Consider the following 22308-nt stretch of genomic DNA (forward strand, 5'->3'; position numbering starts at 1 on the left):
AAGAATCTCTAGCTGAAACTCAACCCCCACGATTGTGAAAGATAGTGACAAACTGTTTTAAGCCATTAAGTTTGGAGTATTTTTTTTCTTCAGGAAGAAATAATAGGAACAGAGAAATGGTTCCTTGTTCTGAATAGAATTTTTATATTAATGTGGGCTCTTTGTACTACTTTATGCATCACACTGCTGGCTAATTTAAACTATATATTTAAATTTCTAAATGAAAATTTTAACTATACCACTAAACTAAGTCTTACAAATTTTTTCATTTAAAAAAGTTACCACTTCCTAAAGTTACATCTTATTTATTAAATCAGTATTTGCAGAGGGATTACAAATAATTTGCTTATTTTGAATAAAAAATAAATTCATATTTGATGCAAATTATTAATCAGTATTTAATGTTTGGCTTTAAAACCTTCTATTTAGAGCCTCGAATATTAAATGTGAGAATTGAGGATTATTTTTTACACTTTATATTGGAGAAAATGGTAAGTATTAATGGATGTTAATACATATGCTACTCAGTTATTTGTAATAACTGAGTGGAAACAAATCATGGCTACTGATGGAACTGTTTTGGTCACTAATATAGATGCCGAGTTATTTGCACTAACTGAGTAACATATGACAATGTCTTATGAAGTATGTTTAGAGACTGTTCAAACAATAGAAAAGATCTATGGCAAAATTACTATTATCTCTCAAATACTAGAGAATAATTAATTGCTTTTATCCTTTTCTTATTTCCCCTGACCATTTTGACTTTAATATCAAAATTCTCCTTTGGTCTCCAGAATATATTAGCCACTATTTTTCACATGAGGATAACAAAGAAAACTAATTTGATGACAGGATAAGGACCAGAAGAAACTAGAATTCCACCAAGTTATTGTATATTTAATGTATTATAACCACCTTTATAAGGTGCATGGAACAGATTCTTATAACATTTCTATGTCCATTTCAAGTTGAAAAAGAGTGTTATCTTTAAAAATAGCAATTTGCAAAACATATTATCTCAGAATTTTTTATCTACTTAAGATTTGCTTATGTTTTGTCTATTCATATATTTTATGTGAAATTTGATAATTTTATTTTAAAAAGTAATTTTCTAAACTTAAGTAAAAGCAAACATCAATTGTTTCAAATACCAAAATGCCATTATTATTGACATCTTGAGGGTCTTTTTCCCCCTTTTCCTAATGACCATAACTGACTGAGTTTGGGCAACATTTAGATTGGGAAAGGGACACTAACATGACATACTGAGTAAGCCTTTTGGGCCAAGTCAATGTCCTGTTGTTGTAGACTCCACATCTGAAGCTACAGTTGGAATATATTTGTTATATGCTTGTATATCCCTGTCCCTTAAATGCAAGAGGCAGGTCTCCAGATTGGAAAGAGCTGCAGGTAGAGAGGTGCTAGTACCTTTGGGTCCACGTAATTTTAAGATTCCTTAGAGCTAGAAGTCTCTGTTAAGTGATGACGTGATGTTTGGAGCCTCTGGGAAAGGGAGGCAGCTACACCCAGAAGAACCCCTTGGGGTTTTATACTTATCATCTCCCAGAAACGGCTACCAGGAAAACCCATCTAAAGAGCAGACTGCTACTGGACTCTTACTGAAACTTAATGCCTCATCCAAGGAAACCATGTGATTCTCCCACCTGATGTTCCCATTTTGGGGGTGGGTCAACTCAGACTCAAGAACTAACAAGATTGGAAGTGCCCCCAAAGTCTCACTTATCAAATGGAAATAGTACATTTAAGAGCTGACATATCCCCCATAGCACCTAGGATTTAGATAAAAACATTGAATCTATCTTTTTGAAAGAAACTTTATTCTCACTCTGCTATCTGGAACAACACTGCTGACTCACTGGAGCCCTTGATTCATGGTTTTCCCTAAATAGCTGGGCCTGGTTTACTGGTGGTTCAGCTAACCTGGAAATCAATGGTGTCCACTGGGCCACTATGGCTATCAGCTTGAGTAGCAGTAATCCAGAACTGAAAGTAGATGTGACGGTTACAGTAAGTGGGCAGAAATCAAGGCCATTCTCATAGCTCTGAGCAATACTCCCCTTGATGAACCTTGTTATGTTTTTATTGGCTCTTGGACTGCTGCCAATGGCCTAGCTATTTGGACTGCCACTTGGAAAACTACAGACTGGGAGATTAGAGGTAATCTATCAGGGCTGTGGACTGTGGAAACAAATCATAGCTGCAATCAAACTGTTTGGGTCACTAATAAAGATGCCAAGAATAAGGGCAATTCTCTCATGAGAGAACTGGATCACCATGATTGCTCTCTAGATCTATAATCAGACCAGATATAACAACACATCCACCAATCAAAACTCTAGGCACCAAGTAAAGACTCTATTCTGATGCAGAAGCTCCCACTGCATGCCAGACTTCTCATTCCTGTCAAAATCTAACTCATTTGCCTCTAGGTGAAGGGGACCACATTGCGTGGCCCCCTTGCCCTTTTCCTGCTCCCAGCAGTCTGACTACTTCACACTTCTTACCCCCATTGGTGGTACCTCACTGTTTTTGACACATTTCTAGTTACACTGTTGCTGTTCCAGCTCAAACAACTGACTGCAGTCCCACGCTGTGGCCCTAAAAGCTAATCTGTGTTATGTGTTTGGCTATCGAGACAATTTGTAACTCTGACAATGGTGCATCTTTTATTGAAAAAGCTATTGAAAAATGGACTCATGATAAATGTTTTCAATGTACTTTCCATGCTAGCTACCATCCAGTCATCTGATATTGTTGAGCATGGGAACAGCTTCCTCAAAAATTGACTTAAAACGTCACTGACATCCTCCCTCGTCTCCTCCTGGTCCATACTCCTCAAAAAGGCAGTTTAGTCATTGAATGTAGTTGTCTCCAGAAAAGAATTACCTCCTCTGTGCCACTTCCTGAGTAATGATCAGGATGAAAGTGATAAAGAGTTACATAAGCCTCTATAGAAAATTCTGGATTCTTCCTGGACATTCCTTGGCATGTTTTTTTTTTTTTCCTTAATGGGCCGGCCTGATTGGCATGCTTTCTGAATAACTATCTTTCCAAACAGGGGCCTAGAGGATTCAAACAATCTCATTCAACTGCTTGGATTATTTTGTTGGGTTGACATGTTCCTGGGTAACAACGAAAATGACCACTTGGTGGAAAACATTGCTGACCGTCCCACCTACCGTGGTTCAAGTGGGGTGAAGTAGGGGACATGTGGGTCTCCATAAGTCTTATAATAATATCATTGCTCCTCGTGCATCTGACGTTTTTTTCTGCAAGTAGAGGAAGAGTGGAAAAATGGTGAACTTACAGTTATTGGAAGGGGGCTCTGATTTACAGTAGTAAGAGGGCGTAACCTCGTCATGACTTGGTGGGAAGAACCTAGACACCAGAAGATACAAGGAGGATGAACATTAATGATCTCTGTCTTTCAGTGTCACCCCAAGAAGCTTCTTCAGGAAGGAAAAAATCCACAGTGAGCTCCCCAAAACTACTGCAAACAGTTTAAATTTAACTGACACTCAGGTTTGCCATTATCCCCTCCCCAAACAACTTCCTCCAAAAATAAGAACTGTGTTCAATTATTTGAACTATCTGGTAACCTAAGATCTACCAACTAGTCAGAAGGCCAGTTGGAAGCGCGGTCAACTCATGCCCCTAACTCTTATAGATCTTATTTTGGGAGGCCCCAACAATTGTAAGCAACATTTTGTCTCCAGGATCACTAACAACTCCCAAGTCATTATAATTCTTTTGTAGAAGCAAAGCCTTAATGAACCTCCTTCACAGAAACATGATGACCTGTATTATAGGGGTTGTCATAAAACAGCTTAAAGTGTTTAAGCAAGTATCACCAGTAGATGAACGAGATGTTATGTGTAGCACCCTGATGACTGCAGCAGTATCTCCAAACTGAGAGTGCCCTTGGTTAACTGAAGAGATTTCTGGAAGAATAACATTATGTGGATAGTGATCCCTATGTTGAGAGTCATAAAATTAGAAAAGCTAGTATGAAATATGTCCCAGACTTTAGCTGATTAATGACATCTTTTCAGCCTATGAGGCATTCAAATGAGCCTCAAGTCACTGGTCAGGGTTATTATGAATAACGCAATTGCCCTAAATATCCTCCTTGAAAGCCAATATAAGGTCTGTATAAAGCCTAATACACCTTGCTGTCCCTGTGTTAATGCCTTAGTCCATGTGAAAAAGCCAATTCAAACCTATGGAGAAAGACATCTGGATTTCTAAGGTATACACTGATTGTTTATGAGGTTTGTTAAGCTGGTTGGGTCTGGAATCTTGCTGCTATAGTTGAGTTCAATAACATACATTGGTCTTATTCTGCTTCTTAGAGTCTTATTGAGGGTTATTTTAATTAACTATTTTATGAGACCAGTTGAACAGTTTGGTCCCAGCCTTGGTTGATCAGATTCATCAAAGAAGCTCACCAAATTGTGTACTCATGGAAAAATTCACCAGAAGCCAAAACAAGTGTAGAAACTAGTGGTCAATATTGTTGAGAGACAATTCTCCGTAAGTATCGCATATTTCTGGATATCTTACCATAAGACACACTCGTTGTCCTTTCCTTATAAATAGCCTTGGAAGATAAAGATCGTGTCTTCCTCTGAATCACAGCGAAAGTTTGTTCACTGCCTAGTTTAATGAAAATAATGTCTCTCACTGAAGCAGAGGTCAGGGAGACCTAGCCTCTTATAAGATTCAGGGTCCCCACGCTCAGGCTTCTTTTCCTGTAATACACCCCACTGCACATGCTGCTATCACCTGTACCTCTTCACCTCACTATGTGGGAACTGGAGTTCGCAGTGCTGGCACACATGCTGAAACTCTGGCTACTCTTGCTGTTGTCAGTAAAATGCCATATCCCCTATTTCTGAGCCATGAGTCTTATGTCTTCTTCTAAGATCCCTGAACTGTAGCCGCTTAATATTTTAGTTTGCAAAGAGGATAAAATCTCAGACTTTATGCAGTTCTTGCCAATTCCTATTTGAGACAGCACAGTATAACAAACTAGATGGTTGTCTCAAGAAAAAGCACTTGCGCAATTATTTCAGTTGTGAGTTGAATTAATACCTTTTCGTCATGAAACATCAATTTTTTAACTGAAAACGCAACTGATAGGTGAACAATACTTAAACAGATTTGGACATTTGGAAAACATTTTCTCAAAAATGAATGAAGTTAGTCACTCACTTTAAGAATAACAACAATCAATATCTGTTTCCACAGTAAAATTTGAACTTTCAAGAGAAAACTAGAATTTTGGAATACATATATCCACTACCATGAGCTTGATGGCTTCCCAATACTGAATAATTCTTTTGAAGAAATCTGGCACCATATTAACAAATGTTGTGAATGGATATGGTTTCATCCTACTGTGGAATACTAATCAGCAATAAAATGAATGAAATAGACATAACAACATGTAGGAATCTCAAAATCTTACATTGTTAAAAAACGCAGAAACAAAAGGTTATGTTATTCTTAATTACCTTCATATGAAAGCCTAGGAAAATAAATTATATAGTGACAGAAAGGTCAGCGGTTGTCTGGATCCAGTTGTTCTGAGAAGCGATCAACTGAAAAGAGGCGTGAGGAATCTGTTAGGGCGATGATATTGTTCTGTATTTATAATGGTGGTGTTTACATGACTGTATACAATTACCAAAATTTATCAAAATTTATCCTTTAAACTGATGACCTTCTTAATTTAAATTATATTTCAGCAAAGCTGGAAAAAAATATTAAGCATTTCTCTAAAACATGGTTTTTCATTGTAACGAAAAGTCTATCACAGAGATTACCAAGATTTGCGTAAACATGCCCCTGTTCCCTCACAGCTACTAAACTTCTAGATCTTTCAGGAACTGCCATAAATGTCATTTCCTAAGAAAAGTGTTCTATAAATAGCTTCATGGCCAACTTGGATAGCCTTTTGCAATTATTTAATAACATATTGCTCTTTCTTTAATATGTTTAACATGACTTTTTAAAAAATTTATATTTACATTTTATATTTATTTTTGTGTTTAATGTGTAGCTATTCCTGTTAGTTTGTAAAGCCCATGAGAACAGGGCCCATAAAGATAAATTTTATCTTTAGAGGCCTAACATTGTTTCTGGATTCTTGGTTCTCCAAGCAACAGTCAAAACTCAAACCTAAAGCAAGGACCTCCTGGCTTCTCGTTCCTTCTAAACTCCACAAGTGTGAACAGCACATATCGTCTCTGTTTACTGTGGAGGCTTTTTCTGCTAAAAGTAAGACTGTTTACTGGGGAAATTACTTCAAGACCGCTACACCAAAGGTGGAATACCATGAGAGAAGATGACAATAAGGATCCTAGAGCTTCCAAAGCTTGACTATAGGGGAGTCACCATAGAAACCTGTACAGAGAGTTCAGTTTTGTGTAGATGGAGAGCCAAGCAAAGACAAACTGCTCTATTTTTTTCTCCTCAAATAGTTTTATTTCCCCAAAAAGAAGATTTCACTTACCTTGCTGCCAAGCTATATGTCTCACCCCTGCAAGCAGAGATTACATCCAAATCTAAACTAAAGACTAATATTCCATTTTACTTAATTTTCCCGCTTATCTTATGGATGCTTTTCAGGGCTGGTCTCCTTTGTGGTTTCTATGCTTTTTCCAGTTTTGGTGGTTTGCAGAAATCCTAGCAATTACGGAAGTAAAGAGCTCCTCAGCACCTCTTCACTCAGAAGGCGGAGGCGGGGCATAAGTCATCTTCATATTTTGTTTGTGAGTTAAGAATAAATAAAAAAATACATTTTGGAACCACAGAGGAACATGATTTGGATGGAAGGTCTAAATATAGTTGAAATGTAAAAATGTTCAACAGTTATAGATATAAGGTAACTCCTGTCCTCCTCTCTCCCAAATTTAGAGTCAAAATCTGAAAATCAAGCAGATGCCGTGCTGAATCTAGAGAAAGGAAGACAGAGACTGGAGTGCAAGCTTACGCTACTCTACTGTATGTCTGCAGTGAGAGAGGAAACTAAAATGTCCAGTTCAGCTCACGAAGGTAGAGGACAGGATATTCACTGCAGGCAGAAACGTTCAAAGGAAAAAAAGGACCTCGATTATCCTTTAATATTTAGTACCATTAATAATGCCAACAAATATTATGAACACCATTTGAGATTTTGAGCACTGTGTTGGAAAATCTCAATAAACTGTCAGATCTAATCCTTAAAACAACTCTCCCACTTAGGTTTAGGAAGAACTAATTCCACACCTACTGCCATTCAGCATACTAAAGATGGCAAAAGAATTCTGCCTCAGATTTATGTGACTACACGTGCTCTTTCCTCCATACAACTTTCCTTGGGTATTTGCTACATCTCAGTAACTACCCAAGAATTTAGTAACTAGACATCAACTCAGTGCATAGCAGGCTGTCGCTAACACAACTGCCGTCTTTGTATAGTGAATGAACCTGCACCTGGCAGTTCGCCTGTGTGGGAGAGCGGGGCTGGAATCCGCAGACAGTGCCCTGGCAGAATAGATCTGATGACTGAGATCTATCAGAGAAAGGTTTCACAGCATCTCACGTGGCTCTCTCTGGATGGTGAGCATTGAATGAATATGTAATGTAAGCAAGGAATCATTAAAGGGAGAAATGAAGCAATAACTAAACAAACAGGAATTATAAGCCCGAATGGGTGAACAGATATTGTAACTTTGTTAAACAATCAAAAACAACAGCATTCGACTTTTCAGGATTGCCTTTGCTGGGAATAGTAAACAGATTTGATTATTCTGAAACAACATTATAAGGAAAAGCTCTATGAATGCTATCAATCAGCAGGTGGTATATAAAAGAAATCCAGAAATAAATCAAGCTATTCCTTAGATTTTTCTAGCAACCTCTGCAGCTGTTTAAAGCAGAATAAATGTGGCCACCTGTGACTGCATAGACAAAGACAATTTCAATAACTACACATCAACAAAAACAACCAAAATTTTCAACACGCTCCTACAAGGTCCCCAAGTGTATGAGATTTATTTTACTGCCAGAACTGCTTATTGAAAAAGGAACCTGTATTTAGTGATGAAGAGATCATGAAGGAGCCACCTGGGACTCACCACTCAAAATACACAAGTGAACTGATTAATGCAGAAAAGAAGTTTCAAAATGTTAGGGACCATACGAAGCTCTGACATGGTGTTGCCAAGTGGCTTATAGATGAAATGCTGTGTTGCAGACAAGCATTTCCAGACACTGGCACCCTCATGACACCTCCTTCACAGAAACTCTCAATAGTGCCGACCAAATCCCCCTGGAGGATTTCTCATTTCTATAAAAAACGTACTGAACAAGGGAGGAGCAAATCATGGTAATTTTTCACTTCTAATTGAATATCCTAATTTAAGTATTCTAAGTCCATGATTCTTATCCCTACCGGTACATTAAAGCCATCACTTAGGAGGCCTGTAAAAACTCTCAGAAATGAAAATAGTCTAATTCAATCATTCTATTCCTGTCTGTACATTAAAACCACTTAGTGGAGCTTTAAAAACTCTCAGAAATGAGATATACTAAATAAATCATATATCCGAGCGTGGGGGTGGGTACTCCTCACAGATGTTCCTCCTAGGACTTCCAATGTATAGCCAGAGTTGATAAATTATTGCTGTATAGGAAAAACAAACAACAATGGAGGGGTTATTTTCAAGATAACTTAAAACAATATAAAATATTACCTATGGAAAATTAAAAGGAAGTAAATTAGAATGCAAACTGGGTACATAATTAGAAGGGGAGAATTTCAAGAAAGCTTTTAATAAAAAGAAAACTTTAACGTTCACTGCAAAAGGAAAATGTTTTATCTTCTATTGTAGACAAAGATCAATGGAAAAAGAATAATGACAGAAAAGGAGGAACAAGAATGAAAAAACTACATAAACAGAAACTATGAGATGAGTTGTATACCTTGTTAAGAATAAATTGGAAACTCAAATATTTGTTGATACTACCCAGATTTCTGACTCCACACCACCCTAAGATTAAAAAAAAAGGTGACAATATTTGTAAAGTTCTGACTCATTCTCTCATGCAGGATCTAAAGCTTCACTTTGGGGTCTCTCTCATGTCCTTCGCCACCTTTTTCCCCCCACTTCACCACCAAGTGTTACTAGGTATGACCAGCAAAGTAATCTCCTGAGTTTTCAAACTGCAGCTGTCATTGGCTCTCTTTTCTATCTTAACTCTCTATAATAGGATGCTGAGGTCACTTACATTAATGAGTGCTCTGTCAAATTCTGCCCTCTTCCACTGCTGTGCTTAGCAGTCACACTTGTTCTCTAGAAGTCAAGCCATAGAGGACAACTGTATTTCTTCTTTCTGCAAAACCAACTAGACATTCAAACTAAACTACTGTGCTACATTGTCATAATTATGGATTCTCCTCAAGAAAAACCGTTCTGCTCTGCCACTCATCTGCACGTGGCACACAACACCGTTTCTGCAAGATAGCACCTAAACTCTGTGTGTCAAGCTACAAAGTTCTTATGGCCAGACTCTGGCTTCTGTCTGCTGCCACGAATATCCACCGCTGTGAACAGAGTGAAAAGGAGCAGCAACCCCACACTAGAGAGCCATCCAATGCCCACAGGCCATCGCTGATCACTGTGAGTCATGAATGCTCACCTGTCTCCAGGAGATCAGGTGTACTAAACCCACCAGACTCCACGGCACCACTTTCCCCTGCCAAGAATATTTCCTCTTGCCTTCTTATATTTACAGAGCACCATTTTGTCTTCCTACCCTAACATCATGTTTCTCTTTTCTAATACAAACCCATTGACTGTGCCCTTTGAAACTCCTGCTCCATAACTTAAAACACTCTCTTTTTCACGTCCAAAATTTGGCATTCCAAAGCCCCATTCTCAAGACAAGTCTTCTATCATTTTTATGTCCAAGTTTCTCTTTCTCTTCACTCCTTTTCCTTTTCAGCTAAGATTATATCATCTTTGTTTCCAGCACATTCTCTTATTTTTGTCTGCTAATTCTGAGATGCAGGTATAAATTTACTGTATAGATAACACTTGAAGACGTGGGACTACATAAGATCTCCCAGGGAAAGGGAAAGCTGCAAAGAGAAGAGGGAATGACTGCCTCCTGGGTTATCATTTGCAGCTATTTCATCCAATATTTTTTATATATTGAGTCAAGTTTTGTATTGTGCTAGACGTTTTACATTTACGTTCTCATTTATCACTCAACATCTCTATATGATAGGTTTACTAAACCTCATTGAACAAATATGCAAACTAACTTTCAAATACGGTAAAGAAATGGCCCTAAGTCACATAGCTATAACACGAAAGAGAAAGACTGTTTCTATCTGGCTTCAAAAATTCAGTTTCTTTCCACTATATTCTTTGTGAAAATAGATTCTGAACTAGTTTGTGCATATCTTCACTTTCCCACTCAAGGTACATTAAGAAGAACAGCAGTCTACCCATTGAGAGAAAAAAGCAGTATCCACTACCCATCCCTTTCTTCCCCATTACTGGGGACAGGAAATTTGCTTTCATACATCAGGGATTCTCTCCCAGAAAAGTCATGATGTCAGGCTCCTGGACTATGTCTTTACTGCACTTGATTCCTGAAAGTCAAAATCAGTGGGGGCTGGCGATGTTAGTAAAACACTGAAATACGAAGGATGTGCCAACCAGAGCAACCATAACCTATGGTAAGGGCTAAGAACTTTAATAGTGGTCCCATTTATCAGCTCATGTGATCAGATATGGGCAAACTCTTGAGGGCTCTAATTCCCAAATTCTTCTATGTAGGATGTGAAAGCTTATTTCTTTTTATAATTCTACTAAGACCAATTTAGAATTGTTAACTTAAGAAAACTAACTTAAATGGTTTATTCGACTTAGTGAGACAAAGCCTACTAACACATAGACATAAATTAATTTTATGGCCAAGTCTCATGAACGGTAGAAAGCAATCTCTGATCTATTGTGTTCACCATTCCAAAATATACTCACTTCTTTAAAAATATTAAATACTACTCCAGTTGTCCAACGCTACCTAACAAATTACTATAAAACTCACTGGCACAGAGGAACCTTCAGTTCTGTGGTCAGGATTTCAGACAGGGCACAGCAGGGATGGCTTGCCTCTGCTCTACAATGTCTGTGGTCTCAGGTACGAAACTCAAAGACTGGGGCCTGGAATCTTCTGAAGGATCATTTACTCACATATCTGGTAGTTGATGCTGGTTGTCATCTCAGCGCCTAGGTTCCCATCCATTTTGCCTGCCCATGTGGTCTTTCCATATGGGCTGGTTCAGGCTTTCCCACACCATGGTGACTGGGTCCCATGGCCATGTATTTTGACAGAGAGAAAGCCAGATAGAACCTGTAACATGTTTTTCTGTGTGCGTGAGAAAGATTGGCCCTGAGTCAACATCTGTTGCCATCTTCCTCTTTTTGCTTGAGGAAGATTGTTTCTGAGCTAACATCTGTGCCAATCTTCCTCTGTGTTATGTGGGATGCTGCCACAGTGTGGCTTGACAAGTGGTGGTAGGTCTGCAGCCATGATCCGAACCTGCAAACCCCAGGCTGCCTAAGCAGAGTGCATGAACTTAACCACTACACCACCAGGCCAGCCTCGAACCTGTAACATTTTTAAGATGTGAAATCACATAGAATTCACTTCCAGCATTCTCTTTGGAGAGGATCAGTCACAACTGCAACCCTGATTCAAGAGGAGGAAACATCGATCCCAAGTCTTGGGTGGAAGAGTGTCAGTCACATTGTAAGAATAGCATTTGAGAAGGGACATGTGGCCCTCTTTGAAAAACAAAATATGCTACAATATGAATGTGAGTTTACCATTTACCAGTAAGAAGGAGGAAATTCTTCATGTACTTGGTCTCTTTCCTTCATCTTTTATTTTTAGTATTCACAAACAATCAATTAAGAAATTTCCTATACTATAATAAGCCACTTCTCTAACTACAAGGAATATGCAGATATTACAAGACTTGGTAACAATAAAATGTCCATATTTTAGTAATAAATATCTAATTTCAAGAAATTTCAGTTTGTTTTGATGTGAATATCATGATATTTAACAAATCTGTAAGCTATTTTGCAGTGAGATGCACTGTCACGTCTATTTAGAGATCATAAATGCAGTTGGAAGAAAATTAAGGTGGCATTTCTCACAAGATCTAAATCACAATAAATATAGGGGAAAAAACCCACCGAATATGTTCCCAGTGGCAATTGCTTTACATAACATCATAGTTGTGACAAAGTTGTATGGATATGTTTTTGAAATTAAAGTTTATTTATAAAAAGATCTTTAAGCAAAATATGACAGCCCTACAGAAAATTTCTGGAAAAAGAGTTCAGAATAGGTAATCTATAGATAGTGCTCACCAATCCCTAGAGTCTTACTTAGGCTATTTTTCCATGTAAATTGACTCTAAGCAATTTTATGTTATTATCAATCTCTCTACATTATTATAGTTCTCATCGATTTCCCTGGGCTAACACAATCCCCTAAAGGGAACTGTACTGGAATACACATTTCTTGCACCTATGAGACCATGAATTGTCGAAACTTTAAGAAAAATGACAGAGAAATACTGACACTTTGATTAGAATTATTGTCAATATATCTAATTCAATACACTGCCTTTTCCTAGAATAATTCATCTTAAAGTGTTTTGGACTTACCTGAAATTGAAAAAGCTTCACAGAAAAAGGAGTTTTTTGTTTTGTTTTGAACTATCCAGTACCTTTACTCTCACATACAGACATCCAGGTGGAAGGTAAAAACATAAGAGAAAATCTTTGAGAATTAGGTTAGGCTAAGATTTGTTAAACAACACAAAAAATAAAGTATCTGAAAGTTGATAAAATATATTTCATCAACATTAGACATGGTTGCTATTTGAAAGACATCACTCAGGACACAGAAAAGCAAAGTACAGACCCGGGGAAACTTTTGCAAATCCAACCATGGGCTGGATATGGGAAGGCCTCTTATGACTCACGAACAATAGGACAATCCAATGAAAACTCAGCAAAAGATAGGAGTAGACACTTCGCAAAGAAGATGTGCGATGGCAAACTGTAATGTGAAAAGATGCTAAACGTCACGAGCCACCAGAAAAACACAAATTAGAATGACCACAAAATACAACTACACACACATACACTAAAATGGCTCAAGTGAAAAACACAAATTAGAATGACCACAAAATACAACTACACACACACACTAAAATGGCTCAAGTGAAAAACACAAATTAGAATGACCACAAAATACAACTACACACATACACTAAAATGGGTCAAGAGAAAAACACAAATTAGAATGACCACAAAATACAACTACACACATACACTAAAATGGCTCAAGTGAAAAACACAAATTAGAATGACCACAAAATACAACTACACACACATACACTAAAATGGCTCAAGTGAAAAACACAAATTAGAATGACCACAAAATACAGCTACACACACATACACTAAAATGGCTCAAGTGAAAAACACAAATTAGAATGACCACAAAATACAGCTACACACACATACACTAAAATGGCTCAAGTGAAAAACACAAATTAGAATGACCACAAAATACAACTACACACACATACACTAAAATGGCTCAAGTGAAAAACACAAATTAGAATGACCACAAAATACAACTACACACACATACACTAAAATGGCTCAAGAGAAAAACACAAATTAGAATGACCACAAAATACAACTACACACACATACACTAAAATGGCTCAAGTGAAAAACACAAATTAGAATGACCACAAAATACAACTACACACACATACACTAAAATGGCTCAAGTGAAAAACACAAATTAGAATGACCACAAAATACAGCTACACACACATACACTAAAATGGCTCAAGTGAAAAACACAAATTAGAATGACCACAAAATACAACTACACACACATACACTAAAATGGCTCAAGTGAAAAACACAAATTAGAATGACCACAAAATACAACTACACACACATACACTAAAATGGCTCAAGTGAAAATACTCAGACTTGAGGAGTGTGGGGAGTAAGTGAAACTTTCATACAAGCTGGTGGGCATCCCAAACGGTCACTTTTGAAACAATATAGCTCTACCATATAGTGTAAAACATACACTGATCGTACAAACCAGCAATTCCACTCTTAGGTACTTATCAAAGAGAAGTGAAAATATATGCTTACGCAGATGTGTCTGTGAATATTCATAGCAGCTTTATTCATAATGACTAAAAACTGTAAACAAGCTGTATGTCCATCTACCAGTGACGGACAAATTGTGGCTTAAACATTCTATAGGATATTACATGATGATAAAAAGTAAAAAAATGAATAGATACCACAACCTAGCTGAATCTGGGACATTATGCTAACTGAAAGTAGTAAAATACAAAAGACAATATAATTCCATTTATATAAAATTCTATAAAAGGAAAAACCACAGTGACAGAAAGCAGAGTAGCCTTTACTGGCTCTAGGGGTGGGAGACAGTCTCCCCCACAAAGGAACAGAAGGATGCTTTTAGGGAGAGGAAATTTGTCTATATCTGAATTGTGCATGGAGGGTACATGTTTATAGACAGTTCCCAAAATTTATCAAACTGTACACTTCTGATAGGTCAATTTTATGGTATGTAAAAAATACCTTAATAAAAAATGTTTTGTTATTAAAAATCAAAAAGGAAGATATTCAATAAGTCTATGTCACAATTTGGACATTGTTATTATGATCGCAGAGAAACACTCATTTGCAAAATGGTTTCAGTGAAAATTCAGGGCAACTTTCGATTGCATAACTTGAATTCCTGTCAACTGCAGGCTTGACAGGCAATAATAACTCTGTATCTCTATTAATATAAGTCAGTAATAGGAGAGGTTTCACAGTCTGTGCTGTGCTTGTCATAACTCCATAGACATCAAAATTCAAGGCTATTTTTAACAGTGTTGTTACTGCTAATGTGTTAGAAAGAAAAATGGGTTGAGAATTTCAATCAACCAGTAGTATATATCTAGCAAATGTGCAACTTTAACTTGATGATTTTCTCTGAGTAAAAAGGACTGAAGGTTATCATAAGTCTGTGTTAGTCTTAATTCTGTGGTAATAAGTCTATGTTAGCCTTAAGTCGTATTTGGAATTAGAAACACTAGTTCTGATTTCTTGAAGCATGTGAATTTCCAAGTAAATTTGAACTACGGATGGTTTTCTTCCAGAAAGAATATGACCTTTAAAACTTTGATTTATATTGAAATACAAATACAGTTTTATATAAAATATATAAATATTTTTGAATTTCAATATATATTTACATATAATGCACATAAATTAATATCTCAAATAAATATCTTATATATATACAAGGCTCCTATAATTAATATATTTTACTAAATTTTTAAATATTTTTCATGGTTTTCCTATGATCTCATTTGATTATAGCATGTTTTGATCAGAAAATATTTATACATATAGAAATATCCAATAATATTTCTTCTATATAAAGTTCAAATGTATAATTTTCCAGGAGAACTGAATTTTCTGTCTACTCAATATAGATTCTAGAAGGGAAAAGAAATTAAAAACAAGTGGTTTAATTCTCTGTTGAAAATAAGGGAAGAGAGTTCTCTTCCCTCCCTTTTCTTAGAATATTTACTTTAGAAAACTTATAAGTTCTTTCTCTGTTGGATATGTATGTAAATCCTTTTAGAAGTTTAATAAGCCTCTTACCAGCTTTAAGACCCATGAATGACTTTCTCTAAGACCTGGGAACCACTTCTTTGAAATGTCGACATCAAGGGAAAGAGCTTCCCTACCTCCTAGGTTGTGTGGGAGGGCAGGAGCCTAATTTCAGTAGACGCCTTGCCTAAGTGGCAAAATTACTTCATGTCATAAAGACATGGGAAATTCATTCTTCTTTTCAATAAAGCCCATTAGCAAACATAGATGTTCACCCCAATAACCAGGTGAATTTAGGATGAACTATGTGTGAGAATTGATGCTGTCAAATCTTCTTTCTTGAGGACTAATTATTGTCTATGTTGAGAACATGTACACAATGCATCGATCTGCTTGGCAACATACTAGGGTGAGATTTCTTTCTGTCTTTGGCAATTTTCTCTTACAAACTGCCTGTGATGTGCCTCACATTCTGGTTTATTGCTTATGCAACATTAAGATTATTGTCTTTCTCCTCTACACTTGTGGAGAGGTATTCTGAGTTGGGAGGAGATTTTTAAAATATTATATGTTTCAAACAATTCTTAACTACGACAAATTTCTGATTTTACTATTTGGTAGGCATTAAGTAGACCACACACCATAATTTGGAAAACACACATGTAAAACGTGGTATTTTTCCTATTTTTTAAATTTACAATTTGCTTTTTTCATTTTTTTGAGAAAAGCATTGTTTTCCTCTTCAATCTTAATGTACAAACATTGTATATATTATATACACTTAAAATGTTAAATTTAACCCCATTAGTTAAAAATAATGCCTTATAGAATAGATAAGGATACCATAACTTTATTACAAGAGGTGTGTTATATATCAAATATAAATTTGCCTCTAAAAGAGTTTGTATAGAGTGTATATAACTAAATCATTTCAATTTTTATTATTTATTTCATTTTAGCATAATGAAGCTTTTCTTATGCCAATGTTCATTTTAACATTCCTATTTTAAAATTCTATACCCAATAGCATGATTTTTTAAAAAACTGTAGTCTCTTAATCCTGTTGCTGTTTCTAGACAACTCCAAATAGTATGTTAGCGAGATGACTTATCTTATTAGTTTCTCCTTAGGTTTGTCCACACGGTCTTTTCTTCTTATTTGCTCTCGTTTTTCATTATTTCCACCTTTGTTTGGTTATATCTTAACTCTCAGTAAAGAACTGTTCAACTGTGTAAATGTTGCCATGTTTTCAAAAAGAGAACATTAAGCAAAAAAGCCTAGAAAACTCTTTCAGGTGGACAAGGGAGACATGCATAAGGATTTATACTGCAATATTCCTTTTTAGGAAACAGCAGAAGGCTACCTAGGTGTCTCTTATGGGAGAATGTTGAAGTAACATCAGCTATATGTGTGTAATAGGATACTATGTAGTGATGAGAATAAATGGACTATTTGCATAAGCTGAATGTAGAAACATATGAAAAATAGATCATAGTGAATTTTAAAAGAAACACATTTATATCAAAATTTATTTGTAAACTTATCAAAAATATAAATTAATAGTTCAAGTAGTCACAAATACACATATAAAACAAGAAGGCTGGATAGCAGATTGAAAGCAAACATATTTAACCCACAAGAATGGGGGCTAATGTTGAAGGGGAAATGGTTCTGCGGTTGAGGGATGAAGAGTAAAGACAATAGAACAAGAAATTAACAGAGAAAAATCATGAGTAAATAATATTCGTATGCCATGAAGCCATAAGTTTGATCAACTGAATTCTGTACTTCTGAATACTAAATAAATTAAAAATATATAGTAAAAGTACATTTTATTTGGCTCTATTCAGTGCTTAGGAATTTTCACTTTAATCGTTCTGATGTGTTCATTTTTCATCAACTCTTATAAACTGGAAATAGGAGAGGAGTGTCTCACTGGTTTACCCATTACATCTTATAGTTCTTTCTCTCTGCCTTCTTCTCTCACAGTCACTCCTCTGAATTCAGGTGGGTAAATGTCTTAGTGGATTTTATTTTATTCTCTTCTTTCCTTCTAGGTCCTTGTATCAGGCAACCATGTGCCTAATAAGATCTTTCACTAGAAAAGTTTGAATCAATTTGTTCCTTGAATTTCTTTTAGAAGGAGAACAACTGTGTCCTCATAGTCCACACCTAAAACACTTTTCATATATACATACGTTCTTAATAAAGCAAAACTTTTATAAATAAAATTTAATTTTGAAGGTACAGAGAATAGCAGTTGTCTCAGGCAGATGATATTTAAGTAAATATAAATCTTACAGTCTCTTTCTCAAAATAGTTGAAATAATTTTACTAATATTGGAAAATCAATGGAGTCACTAGAAAGCACAGAAAAACTTGAATTGGGCAACAAAATGGGAATAACCTAAAATGTAAATTCATGTACCTTTATAATTAGATTTTTTCCTCAGGATAAATGATTTGTTTGCATGAAAGAAATCAATAATCAAAGAGATGAAAATCTCAAATCAAATGTATAAACATATGTGAGACTGATTCTGGACTCACCATTACCTCCCACGTATCTATTTTCTCCTCCCAGCACTAAAGCTCTCTCTCTCTCCTCATCTACCTGTATCGATTTATCGATCTTTCTATCCCTCTACACTGGTAGAGCAAGTTTTGAGAGCTTGTTCTTCTTTTTCAAGAATCTCGTAGCTACTTCTGGCCTTTTACATTGCATTTAAGTTTTAGAATCTGCTTGTCATATGTTACACACATGTTCACACACACACACACACACACACACACATTGGGATTACATTGAATCTATACGTAAATGTGAAAAGAATTTATATTGTTACGGTACAGTGTTTTCAAAATGATGAATGTATTATATCTTTCCACTAAGTTAGGTCTTTTTAAAGTAAATCTCAGGAAAATTTCTACAACTTTTCTCACATAGGATATTACACTTCTGCTAGATTTATTCAAATTACCTCACATTTTTTATGAATGGATCTGGTAGCTTATATCATTTCATTTCAAACAGTATAAAATCGTATAGTAGTTTTGTATGCATCAATTTTGTATCCAGCTACCTTGCTAAACTGTCTTGTTTGTGAATGTGTGCTTTTATTTATTTATGTTTTGGCAAGGCAGACTGGCCCTGAGCTAACATCTGTTGCCAATCTTCCTCTTTTTCTTTTTTTGCTCCCCAAAGCCCCAGTACATAGTTGCATATCCTAGTTGCAGGTCCTTCCAGTTCTTCCATGTGGGATGCCACCTCAGCATGGCTTGATGAGCAGTGCTAGGTCCACGCCCAGGATCCGAACCAGCGAAGCCCAAGCTGCTGAAGCAGAGCATGCAAACCTAACCACTATGCCACTGGGCTGGCCTCTAAACTGTCTTATTAAAAGTAAGGATTTCTTTACAAATTCCTTTGATTCCAGAGATCTTATCATTATGTTTTTGTACAGACTATATAATTCACATTTATGCAAATTTTAGCCTCTTGGTTGATTTTAATGCCTTCTTTTATTTCAACATTTCTGACTAAAAATCATTTTCCTTCTAGAGAAGAATGCTCTTTTTCTTTCTCTAAGGTATATCTGATGATGACAAATTCTGTCAGTTTTTATATTTATGGAAATGCTTTTATTTCTTCTTCATTTTAGAGAGATTATTTTTTCTGTGTAAAAAATTTGGGGTTGAACCCTTGTGCACTGCTGGTGGGAATGTAAATTGATGCAGCCACAATGGAAAACAGTATGAAGGGGCCGGTCCAGTGGTGCAGGGGTTAAGTTTGCAAGCCATGCTGTGGCAGGTGTCCCACATATAAAGTAGAGGAAGATGGGCACAGATGTTAGCTCAGGGCCAGTCTTCCTCAGCAAAAAGAGGAGGATTGGCGGCAGATGTTAGCTAAGGGCTAATCTTCCTCAAAAAAAAAAGAAAGGAAACAGCATGGAGATTCCTCAGAAAAAAAACAGTATGGAGAGTCCTCAAAAAAGTAAAACTAGAACTACCATATTATCCAGCAATTTCACTTCTTTGTATTTATCCAAAAACAAAAACACTAATTTGAAAAGATATATGCACCCCCATGTTCATTGCAGCATTGTTTACACTAGCCAAGATAGAGAAACAACCTAAGTGCCCATCCACAGATGAATGGACAAATTGTGGTGTATATATACACAGTGGAATATTACTCAGCCATAAAATGGAATGAAATATTGCCATTGAGGCAAAATGGATGGCCCTTGAAGGCATTATGCTAAGTGAAATAAGTTATACAGAGAAAGACAAAGACCTTATGACTGCTCTTATATGTGGAATCTGACAGAAAACAAAAGCTCACCGACAGAGAACAGATGGGTGGTTACCAGAGTCTGGGGTCAGGGAAATGGATGAAGGGAGTCGAAAGGTAAAAACAAAAAAAGAAGAAACAAACAACAACAAAACATCTGTTAAATAAATGAATATGTTGCCTGAACTGCAATCTGAATCCTCTCTCATAAAAAACAGGAATACAGAACTGACTTTACTCATTCAACTTTCATTCAATAAATATTATTTTTTTAACTTAGCATTTTTATCATAACGTATACAAATAGCACATGAAAGAATAAACACCAAGTTAAGCATATGGAGACAAAGTGATAAATTCCATTCTACTATTTTTTCCCTTGAGCACAAGATCAGCTTTGATGCTCAGCAATTGAAATACTGTATTTTTATAGGTTAATAGCAAATCACTTGCTTATCGTGTAATTCTCTAACAAAACCAAAAAATAAAGCATTGTTGAAAAACTTTTTAAAAATACCTCTCTTTACATCTGGGCATTATGTGAGGTCTCTGGCCACTGAAAAGACAGAATGTGCCATGCCTCTGTATGGTTTCGGGGCCACAGAAGCTTGACAAACATCCTGACACCCTCTCTTTCCCTTAACAGGGTAGGGAGAATTTATCACAGAATGGAAGAGTCAGTGAGAAGTCAGAAATTAATGTCTAAGCCAAAAGGTTTCTAAATGTTCATATTATTTTCTAAACAAGAAATGTTAGGGAGCATTTCAAAATACAGAAACGTATATTCACTATAAATACTTAGGTTAGCAGAATGCTATCACTGTATTGTCTCATTTTAATTGAAAATATAAATGTTTTATGAACAAGCTGGCGGCACTTTCGAGATCACTTTATAAAGACAGATTAGAAACCAGCAGCTATTACTGTTAAGGTCATTAAACAAGGAGGCCATTGGACAGAGGCGGCTGTAAGGTCATAGCAGCCGATGCAAGCAAACCAAAACCCAACCAGAGTCAACGTGCTGGAAATGGAGAAAACGAACCTGAAGAACAACAGATCACAACAGGCAGGCGAGGAGGCCTTCCCAAATAAGGCACCCGCTTAAACTACAGCCAATCCAATAATTTCCTCTCTTTGTTTCCCCATCTTCTCCATAAAAACCTCTCCCCTAGCTCCTGTCAGTGCTGCATTCCTAACCATTTTCGGTTTCACGCTGCTAGATTTCAATCCATGTATATTCAAATAAACTCTTGAAAACTTTAATGTGCCTGAGTTTGCTTTTTAACGTTATTAATGTCTGCGATATCCTCCACCAACTATCTACTCCTCAGGCTCCTCTGTCTGGGCAATTTCCCATCAGACAGTCTCGCCCAGGTTATGAGACCAGCAAAATCCCCCCTCCAGCCCTGTCCAGCCCGAGGTAGTACACGATTGTTACTGCCTCGGTGGCACTGAGCTCCAGGGCCACAGGCAAGCGAGGCCCCACAGAACACCAAGAAGCATTAGGCAAAGGCTAATCTTATTTTAAATAGATTTAAATAGAGAATTTTAAAACGTACTGTAAATACATCTAGTTAAATCTACCATTACTTAACTACGTGGTGAAATTCAGATGTTACTTTTAAGACTTGCAGACTTCATTAATTATTATAGCTATTCCATCAGGCTTGATGTTGGTATGTTTGTGTTTGAGGGTTGGCGGACAGGACTAGTGGCTTCAGAGAAGGATGTGACTATATCTCCCATTCAGCACACCCTTGGGATAGCATCCACATTCCTTTCACCGCTCATAATTTCAGTGGGAAAAATGACACTTACTACAAACAACCTAAGTGTTCCCCACAAAATTAAACAAGGATCTACTGGGGGAGCAGAATACACTCCGAGTAGACCAGGCCTTCCGACAGGATTTTATTTTCTAGTTGCCACCAAGTCTGTCACATTTCTGTTGGTCATTTCGCATATGGGCCCATAACAAACAATGTCGCTTACCTTGAGAGGAGCATACACCTTAAATTGGATAGCAAGGTCAGATTCTGAAGAGCGATTTTCTTTAAAGGATAAGTCTTCACAATGAAAGCAGGAATTTCTGAAAGTGCCACATAATCCGAGAATTTAGTTAATTTGAAAAAAAACTGAACATAAAACCCTTCCAGTTGATAAAAATTCAAAACTACACATACACTAAGCTCATAAAATATCATATGCCATATGCTTCTTCCATTCACATGATCTCCACAGGTC

At 36.5% G+C, this 22308-nt stretch overlaps 1 long non-coding RNA gene across 23 annotated transcripts in view; it reads right to left on the minus strand.

Moving 5' to 3' along the window:
• Positions 1-22308, minus strand: part of LOC111772582 (uncharacterized) — a 67565-nt gene that overhangs the window by 23154 nt on the left and 22103 nt on the right. For 13 of the 23 annotated variants that reach the window (XR_011436287.1, XR_011436288.1, XR_011436286.1 and 10 more), the window contains exons 5-6: positions 22057-22153; positions 3204-3293 (exon numbers count right to left, since the gene is read on the minus strand). This is a non-coding gene — a long non-coding RNA (uncharacterized lncRNA). Of the gene's footprint in view, positions 1-3203; positions 3294-3331; positions 3403-5540; positions 5628-22056; positions 22154-22308 lie in introns of all 23 variants that reach the window. The other 10 variants (XR_011436284.1, XR_011436291.1, XR_011436289.1 and 7 more) reach the window with 4 other exon arrangements.

This window comes from Equus caballus, chromosome 2, assembly GCF_041296265.1.
Source record: "Equus caballus isolate H_3958 breed thoroughbred chromosome 2, TB-T2T, whole genome shotgun sequence".
NCBI lineage: Eukaryota > Metazoa > Chordata > Mammalia > Perissodactyla > Equidae > Equus > Equus caballus.